A 10,697-nucleotide genomic window follows, 5' to 3' on the forward strand; every position below is an offset into this window, starting at 1 on the left:
GGCTAGTTGTCGGAGAGGCACCGGCATCATTTGCAGTTCAGTAGGGGTTGTTCTCTGCAGGCCAAAGTTGATGGTAGTGGACATATCTATGGAACTGGGCTTTGTAAAGTCAGTGGGTATGACACGAACCCAGAACAGAGGCCAGGTGATGGCACTTAGTCATCAGAGTCAAGGTGGACATAATTACCATAATGGGCAGAAAGACCAAAATGGCAAGCTGGGATCTATTGTCATCACCAATGGTCTTCAACATGGAAGACCATGGTCTTCCTAGGTAGGTGGACAGCCAATGAGAGTATTTCTTGACTCATATAGCCAAAAACAAGCAAGAATGTGTGAGTAGAAGGCTGATGTCGGCCACTGCAAAGGAAAATCATGATTCATCACCCAATTTCCAGACCCCAACCATTTTTCAGCTACAGAACCCACTGATTAAAGCAGAGGCCAGTGCCCTTCAGGAAGAATCTGTCAATGCCACAGTAAACTTACAACATAATAATTATCTCACTCCTCCTCCAAAGTCATTTCTCAGAGCAACTAAGGAAAGGGGAATACTCAGATCTTTCAAGGCTTTTGGGTACAGGATCTGAGCTGACAGATATTAAGGGATCAAAATGCCACCATGGACATGTGTTAGAGTGGGGCATACAGAGGCCAAGTGATAAAAGGATACCTGGCCAAGTCCATCCCACAGTGGGTCCAATAGGTCCACAGACCCACCTGGTGGTTATTTCCCTGGTCCCTAATTACATAATTGAAATAGATGTACTTAGCAGATAGCAGAACTCTCACATTGGTTTCCTGAAACAAGAGCCATCAGAGTAGGAAAGACCAAGTGGGAACTGCCCCCTACCCCTGCCAAGATATTAAATCAGAAGCAATACCTCATCCCAGGTGAAATGACAGTGATTACAGTCACCCACAAAGGATGCAGGAGTGGTTGTCCCTGTTACATCTCCATTTAACACATCAATCTGGCCCTTGCAAAAACCAGGTGAATAATTGTAGATGATGAGAATGTAACCAAGTGGTAGCCCCAATTTAGCTGCTGTGCCAGATGACCTGACAGATTATCCTAGAGCATATCAGCATAGTCCCTGATAGTTGGTATGTGGCTGTTAATTTGGTGAAGGAAAAAGGATTAGAACCTTATAAAAGTACACTTCCATTGCCTCTCTCCCTGACTTTGAATATTGTTGTTATACATTTTATTTTAGTTGGCATTTATTTTCAGGATTGTTAATGAGTTCAAGCATTTTTCCACATGCTTATTGGTCATCTGGGTTTTCTCTACTCTGAAGCTCCTGTTCCAAGTACTTTGCTCAATTTCTCTTAGATTATTTTTTCACTGCTTTGTAGTAGTTCTTTATATACTCTAAATATGAATCTTTGGTCACTTATATGTACTACAAATATCTTATATTCTGTGGCTTGTCCTTTAGTCCTCTTTATGGTATATTTTCAGGAACAAGAATTCTTAATTGTAATATAACCTAATATATCATTTTTTCTTTATGACAGGTGTTTTTTGTCTCTTAAGAAATCTTCCCTATCTTGAGGTTATGATGTTTTTTCTTACATTACCTTACAAGAGTTTTATAGTGTTATTTTACTTTGAAGTCTATAATTCACCTGGAATAAATTTTGTGTATGGTGTGATGTGGGGGTCCAATTTCAGTTTGATCCAGCTCCATTAGTTATTTTCTCTCTCTCTCTTTTTTTTTTTTTGGGTGGGGGGCGGTCCATGCTGTGCAGCATATGGGATCTTAGTTCCCCAATCAAGGATGGAACCGGCAACCCCTGCATTGGAAGTGTGGAGTCTTAACCACTGGACCACCAGGAAAGTCCCTCATTATTTTTTTAAAGTACTTTCCCCACTGCTTTTCTGTCTCAAATCAAGTGTCCGTACATGTGTGGGTCTGTTTCTCAGCTCTGTGTTCCACTTTAGTTGTATCTTTGTCTGTCCTTGCACCAAATCATAATGTCTTACTTATTAAAACTTTATAATAAGTCTGGATGACTGGTAGGGCAAGTCCTGCCATCTTATTTATTCTTCTTTAAGAGTGTCTTGTTTCTTTTCTTGGATCCTTGTGTTTCCAAAATGATTTTAGAATTAGCTTGACATGTGCAACAAAAATGAACTTTATTGAAGTATGATTGACAAATAAAAAATTACATATAAAAAAACTGACCTTAGGATTTATATTGGAATTGTGGTTGTATTGAATCTATAGCTTAATTTGTACAAAGCTGACATCTTTATAATTCTGAGTCTTCCAATCATTGGATACAGTATATTTCTCTTTTTATTTAGCTTGTCTTAAAAATTTGTCAATAAAATTTTCGCATTTTCTTCAGAGAAGTCTTATAAATACTTTGTTAGGTTTATCCTAGGTTATTTATAAGTGTTATGCTATTTTAAAAGTACCTTGTTAAAATTTTATTTTCTAATTGTTGCTGGTGTAGATAAGCAACTGACTTTTTATTGTGTTAAAATATATATAACATGAAATTTGCCACTTTAACCATTTTTCAGTGTACAGTTCAGTGGCATTAATTACACTCACAATGTTGTGCAACCATTGCCACTATCTATTTCCAAAATATTTCCATCACCCTTCATCAAACAGTTATGAACATTTGGGTACAGTATGTGTTTGAGTCCCTGTTTTCAATTCTTCTGAATTGCTGTGTCATATGGTAATTCTATGTTTAACATTTTGAGGAGAAGCCAAACTGTTTCCACAGTGGCTGAACCATCCTACATTCCCACCTTAACGTACAAGGGTTCCAATTCTTCCACAGCCTCGTCAATACTTACTGTCTTTCACTTTTCATAATAGGTCTCCTAGTAGTTGTGAAGTGGTATCTCATCGTGGTTCTGATTTCCATTTCCCTAATGCCTAATGATGTTGAGTATTTTTTCATATGTTTATTGGCCATTTGTATACCTTCTTTGGAGAAATGTCTATTCAAGTCCTTTGACCATTTTTTAATTGGGTTGTTTGTCTTTGTGCAATTAATTTTTAAGTTGATTCTTTTAATTTGTTAAACATTTCTATAAATTGAAATAATTTACTGTAGCAATTTTCTTGCTACACAATTAAATTATTTGCAAATAACAGGTTTTTTTCTTCCTCGCCAAATAACAGGCATCCTTGTCCTGTTTCTGACCTCAGGAGGAAAGATTTCAATATTAGGTATGATGTTTTCCATAGGTTTTTTTAATAGATATCCCTTATCAGGTTATAGAAGTTCACGTCTATTCTTAATTTGCTCAAAGTGTTAATCATTAATGAGTGGCAAATTTTATCAAATGCTTTTTTCGTTTCTGAGATGAATATGTGATTTTCATTCTTTTCATGTTCATGTGGAGGATTACATTTAATTGATTTTTCTAATGTTACTAAACTCGATGTCTGGGATAGCCCAGTTTGGTCATGATGTATTACCTTTTTCTTTTATTACTGGTTTCAGTTTGCTAATGTTTTATTTATTTAGGACTTTTGAATTTATGTTCATGAGCAAGATTGACATGTTATTTTTCTTCCTTGTACTACCCATATTTTTCTTCCTTGTACTACCCATGCCAGGTTTCGGTATTAAGATAATGCTACTAAATGAGTGAACAAGTGCCCCCTCTTTTTCTATAATCTGGAATAATTTGTGACTGTTTGGAAGTATTTGCTTCTTGATTATGCGATTGAATTTAATGATGAAGCTCTCTGGTCATGGAACTTGCTTTGTGGGAATATTTTTGACTGCTAATTCAATTTCTTTTATGATTGTAGACTATGTAGGTATTGTATTCTTTTTTTATTCCTAGAAGGTTTTTATTTTTATTTCATCAATTAATTTCTCCATTTAAAAAGGTCAACATTACTGAAGTATAATTTACACACAAGAAATGCACCCATGTTAATTGTACCGGTCAATGAGTTTTGACAAACATATACACCCACAATCAAGATAGGGGATATTTCCATCACTGGAAAAGCTCTTTCGTGCCTCTTCCCAAACAGTCCTCTGCCCCAACCCCAGGCAACCATTTATCTACTTGCTGTCACTGTGAACTAGTCTTTTTTAGAATTTTGTCTAAATGGAATCATATAGGATTTACTACACTGTGTCTGGCTTCTCATACTCAGCATAACATTTTGGAAACTCATTCCTGTTGTTGCAAGTATTGTTAATTCATTACTTATCAGTGCTGTGTGATATTCCAGTGTATAAATGTACCACAATTTATTTGTCCATTCACTTGTTGATGGCATTTAGGATTTTTTCAGTTCTTTTCACTAGTATGACTAAAGCTGCTAAAAATGGTATTGTATAAATTTTTCTGTAATGAAGCGTTTTCATTCCTGGTGGGTAAATACCTACAAGTAGAATTTCTGGATCATATGAGAAGTATGTGTTTACATTTGTAAGAAACTTCCAAACTTGCAAAGTGGTTGTACCATTTTACATCCTCATCATCAATGTATGAAAGGTCTAGTTGCTTCACATACTCACCAATATTCAGCATCTTTATCCCTTTTTAAAAATTTAGTTTATTGAAGTATAGTTGATTTACAATGTTATGTTAATTTCTGCTGTACAGCAAAATGATTCAGTTATACATATATACATTCTTTTTCATATTCTTTTCCATTATGCTTTATCACAGGATATTGAATATAGTTCCCTGTGCTATACAGTAGGACCTTGTTGTTTATCCATTCTATTATTCTTTTTAATTGTAGTCATTCCAGTACCTCAGTGTGGTTCTTCATTATTGAGGTGTAATTTACATACATACAGCAAAATGTTTTGATTTTAAGCACTGCCATTCAATAATTTAATAGATACATGCACTCATGTGTCCCACACACCTATTAGGACACAGAACATTTCCATCACCCCCAGGAAGTTCTCCTCTGCCTCTTCTCAGTCAATCCCCACCACCACCAAAACAACCACTGATCTGAACCATAGATCTGTTTTCTCTATTCTAGAACTTTCTACAAATAGAATTATACAATAAATATTCTTTGGCACTGGCTTTTTCCCTTCAGTGTAATGTTTTTGAGATTCATTAATGTTGTAGCATGTATAAGTAATTTGTTTATTTTTATTGATGAGAAATATACCACAGATGTCTATTCATTAACCTGTTGATAGACATTTCAGCTGCTTCCAGTTTGGGCTACTATGAAGAAAACTTCCATGAACATTCTCATTGAAGGTTTTAGTTGACATATATTTCATTTCTCTTAGATAAATATCTAGGAGCACATGAATGAATCATAGGATAAGTGTATGATTAACTTTTACTGCCAAACTCTTTTCCAAAGTGGTTTTACACCTTGTACAATGTACAAAAATGTAAGATTGCCAATGCTCCATCTCCTTTCCAGCACTGGGTGTTTTCAATCTCTCTTTTTTTTTTTTTTTTTTTTTGGCCATGCCACGAAGCTTGTGGTATCTTAGTTCCCCGACCAGAGATTGAACCTGGGCCCACGGCAATAAAAGCACTGAGTTCTAACCACTGCACCTCCAGGGAAATCCCAGTCTTTTTGCATTTTAGCCGTTGAGTGGGTATGTAGTGGTATCTCATTGTGGACTTAATTTGCACTTCTCTGATGTCTAATGATGTTAAGTTTTTTCATGAGCTTATTAGTCCATTGTGTATTTTCTTTTGCAAAGTGTCCAAGTCTTTCATCAAAATTTTAATTGAATTGTTTGTTTTCATAATTGAGTTGCAGGAATTCTTTATATATTCTAGATACAAGGCTTTTGTCAGATAAATGTATTGCAAACATTTTTTCCCAGACTGTGACTCTCTCTAAGGATCAAGGTGCTGGATTTTGTTGTTTTCCAAAATGCTGGACTTTGTTCTAACAGGCAATTCACAAACTTATTCATAATTAACTTAATTCATTTGAAGTTTATTTTTAAGGTATTAGGGAAGGTCTAAATTTGCCTAAGGCTGAAACAGCCCTCATTAACTACTAAAGTGTTACCTTTCTGGGGTCTCTACTGAATGTCCTGGTTTTTTTAACAAGCGTTCTCCACTCTGGATGGTCAGAACTTGACTATATCCTAGCCTTCTGTAAGCTCTGGGAATTCTGTAGCTCACAACACATCTCATCTCTCAGATGTGTGGCGTTTCACCCTTATATGAGTGGCTTAGTATTCAAAGACTCTCTCAAGTACACTCTGATGCATATTGCTGGAGTTTTCTCTCTACACAGCTCCCTTTTCTTTAGTATTCCACTTCGCAAATTCTAAGTGTTACAGCCTCCCAAAACTCTGATCTCTCATCCCAACCCAGCAAATCCACTGCTTTGGGACCCCTTCCTGGCACTGTGGTCTAGAGAGTGCCCCCAGGCAGAAGCTGGGGTAATCACAGGGCTCACTTGGTTCCCTTTCTCCTAGAGATCACAGACCTGTACTGACTATCCAATGATTAAAACAGTTGTTTCATATATATTATCTAGTTTTCTTGTTGTTTACAGCTAGACAGCAATTCCAGTCCCTATAACTCCATCATGATGAGATAGAATTCTCTTATTTCTTCTTGAGTTGGTTTGTGGTGTCAATTTTCTAGGACATGGTCTATTTTATTGAAAATTTTAAATTCTTTGGCATAAAATAAATGTATCTGTAATATCCTCTCATTTTTTTAAATGTCCTTAAATTTGGTAGTGAAACTCACCTTTTCATTTCTGATATTTGCAGTATGCGATCTTTTTTTCCCAATGATAAATCTCACTAGAGATTTTTAACTTTTATTAATCTTCTTAAAGAACTACCTTTGTCTTTATTGATTCCCTTTATTGATGTTTTATTTTGTATTTTATATATTTTTATTATTAGTTATTCTTCTTATAAGGTACTCGTTTTGTTCTTCTACTAAATTACAGAAATGGGTAACTTAGGGAATTCCCTGGTGGTCCAGTGGTTAGGACTTTGCGCCCCCTATTGCAGGGGGCATAGGTTCGAACCCTGGTCAGAGAATTAAGATCCCACAAAAAAAAAAAAAAAAACGAAAAAAGAAAGAGCAAGAAGAAGCCTGAGGATACAAGAAAGAGTACGCTGGCGTCTGGTTCCTCCAGAGGGATAATCCCAAATAAATACCTAAAAAATTTAAAAAAAAAAGAAATGGGTAACTTAGATTGTTCATTATAAACTTATTTTTCAATATACACATTTAAGGCTGTAAATTTTTCTATGAGTATTGCTTTAGCCATATCCCACAAATATTTTTTTCATTCAATTCAAAACACTTTATAATTTCCATTATGGTTTCTTCTTTAACACATGAAAACCAATAGGACAAATATGTAGAGACATGTAGATACAGATATATAAACATCTCTCTATATATTTATAGATATACATATATAAATATAGATAGATGCAGATATAAATACATTTGTGTATTTCTAGATATATTTATAGATAAATATTTACAGAGAGAGAGAAATTGATTTACTGTTTTATTGCCAAAGAATTGGCTTAGTCAATCGTGAGGTTGGTTAGATAAATCTGAAATCTGTAGGGCAGGCGCTGACACTGCAGTTCACAGGTAGAATTTCTTCTTCCTCAGGGAACCCTTAGTTTTGCTCTTAAGGCCTTTCAACTGATCGGATGAGGACCGTCCAGAATATCCTTTACTTAAAGTCAACAGATTGTAGATATTAATCCCATGTACAAAATACCTTCACAGCGACACCTAGATCAGTGTTTGATTGAATAACTGGGTACTGTGGACTAGCCAAGTTGACACATGGAACTAACCATCACGCCACTGTCTGTCTGATGCTTCTCTCGTGATTAGACTCAGGTAATGAGTTTTGGGGAGGAAGATCACAGAGTCCCATCTTCATCCCATCATCTCAAGTGTATGTACTATCAACATAATGTGTGATTGATGACGTTGACCCCGCTCGTTGGCTGAGCTAGGGCTGTCTTCTGGTCCATTTATTAATCTATTCAATTACTTAAACATATCAATATGGACTCATGGATATTTGTTTTATACTTTGGGTTGTAATCCAATACTTCTTTATTTTGTTGTTCAAATTGTTCTAGCTTTGGCCACTGGAAACTGCATGGTATATATATTTCCCTTCTTCTTACCTTTACCTTTCAGCATGCATGTTCAACAAACATTTATTGAGCACCTACTGTGTGCCTTGCCCTGTGCTAATCATATAGGATCTGCATGTAGTTTAGTATATAAGGGGAGAGAATGAAGAGGAAGAATGAAACTCAAGGTTAGACAAAGCTACAGGATTTGAATATTAGCATTTTTTTAAACTTTTTATTTTATATTGTAGTATAGTTGATTAACAGTGTTGTGATAGTTTCAGGTGTACAGCAAAGTGATTCAGTTATACATATACATGTATCTATTCTTTTTCAAATTCTTTTCCCATTTAGGTTGTTACGTAATATTGAGCAGAGTTCCTTGTGCTATACAGTAAGTCCTTGCTGGTTATCCATTTTATTTTATTTTTTAAAATTTTTATTTATTTATTTATTTTCTTTAAAAAATTTTTTAATTTATTTTCTGGCTGCCTTGGATCTTAGTTGCGGCATGCGGGGTCTTCGCTGAAGTGTGCGGGATCTTTCATTGCGGCGTGGGCTTCTATCTAGTTGTGGCATGCGGGGTCCAGAGCACATGGGCTCTGTAGTTTGCGACACGCAGGCTCAGTAGTTGTGGCACACAGGTTTTGGTTGCCCTGCAGCATGTGGGATCTTAGTTCCCCAACCAGGGATCGAACCCACGTCCCCTGCATTGGAAGGCAGATTCTTTACCACTGGACCACCAGGGAAGGCCCTGGTTATCCATTTTAAATACAGCAATGTCAATCCCAAACTCCCTAACTATCCCTTCCCCCACCCCCACCCCGCCAGCCATAAGTTCTGAACATTAGAATTTGAACATTACCAAGGAGTGACAGGCTCCAATTTGGGCTTTAGAAAGGTCATCAGTTATAGGAAAGTCAATGGATGGTTCCTTGGTGATTGGCCAGATTATGTGGAAGTTTTGCAGTCACTTCCAGGTTTCTGGCTTGAGCATTGGGTAGACTGGGGTGTCACTGGCTGAGATAGGGCACCTTGAATGAGGGCTGAGTCACAAGAGTGTGCACCATGGAAGTAAGATAGCTCAGGAAAGATGAACTTGGGGGAGCATCAACATGGGGGTGAGGTGATAGGAGGAAGATGAGCCAGCCAAGAAGACAGAGAAGAAACGATCAAATAGGAGGGGAACTGAGAGCAGATACCTCCAAGAATGGAGGGGCTGCACATGTCAAATGCTACGGAGAAATCCACCTGGGGAGCTGGGTAGTGTTCATTAGACTTGGCAACTTATAGGTTATTAGTGGAAAGGGGAGATAGAGGAGAAGCTGAGCTGTTGGGCAGAGGAGGGAATGAGAGGTGAGAGAGAGAGTGTTAGGCATTGTGAAGGGGAGGAGAGCAACAGGGCAACCTCTCTAGCGTCAAGGGAAGCTTGTCTGGTTATTTCAATGGATAGACTTGAGCTCCTTTAGGGCTGTGGGGAAGGAGCGAGTGGAGAGAGAGAGGGAGAGTGGGGAGAATGGAGGGAGGAAGTCCAGAGTGGCCTGTGCCTCAGGGTGGGGGCGGAGTGCTCCAGAGAGGTAGGGTGTCCCATGGAACAACCTGAGCCCCCTAGAGGACGGGTGGTATCACTACAGACTAGTTTACAGGAGTTGCGGGAGGAGAGGTTATTTATTAAATTCTTCAGCCTTCAAGGGTCTTTACTGATGGAGAGAAATCCTCACTACTACCTGAACTTGGTTTCATGTCCAGTTTATTTATTTTTTTATTTTTAACATCTTTATTGGAGTATAATTGCTTTACAACGGTGTGTTAGTTTCTGCTTTATAATAAAGTGAATCAGCTATACGTATACGTATATCCCCATATCTCCTCCCTCTTGCGTCTCCCTCCCACCCTCCCTATCCCACCCCTCTAGGTGGTCACAAAGCACTGAGCTGATCTCCCTGTGCTATGCGGCTGCTTCTCACTAGCTATCTATTTTATATTTGGTAGTATATATAAGTCCATGCCTCTCTCTCACTTCGTCCCAGCTTACCCTTCCCCCTCCCCTCATGTCCAGTTTATTAACCTTTTGAATCTACTGAATAATTGACATTACTTTAAACAATCAAAAAAATTAAATAAATAAAATAAAATAAGTAAAATAAAAAAGGAAATTCTCTGGCGGTCCAGTGGTTAGGACTTGGCACCTTGACTGCCGTGGCCCCAGGGTTAAATCCCTGGTCAGGGAACTAACGTCCCGCAAGCCACACAGCATGGCCAAATAAATAGATAAAAATAAACAATCAACGTCTCTCTGATAATCACGCGAGCACGAGTTAACACTTAGGAATTTGACAAATTAAATGTCTCCTAACATCTTAAACATGAATAACAATAAAAATTGGTAACACTTAATATTAGCCTTTACTATATGCTCCAAGCACTGTTTGAAGTGCCTTACATGTATTACTTCATTAATACTAACAACAACCCTTCAAGAAAGGTGCTATGTTTATCACCTGGTTCCCATTTTGCAGCTGAGGCGATTGAAGCCCAGAGACGTGAAGTAACTTGCCCAAGGTCACACAGCTGGTAAGTGTTACAGTTGGGATTTGTACTCAGTCACCTGGGCCATGGAG

The sequence above is a fragment of the Balaenoptera acutorostrata genome, chromosome 20, assembly GCF_949987535.1.
Source record: "Balaenoptera acutorostrata chromosome 20, mBalAcu1.1, whole genome shotgun sequence".
In the NCBI taxonomy this organism is placed as follows: domain Eukaryota; kingdom Metazoa; phylum Chordata; class Mammalia; order Artiodactyla; family Balaenopteridae; genus Balaenoptera; species Balaenoptera acutorostrata.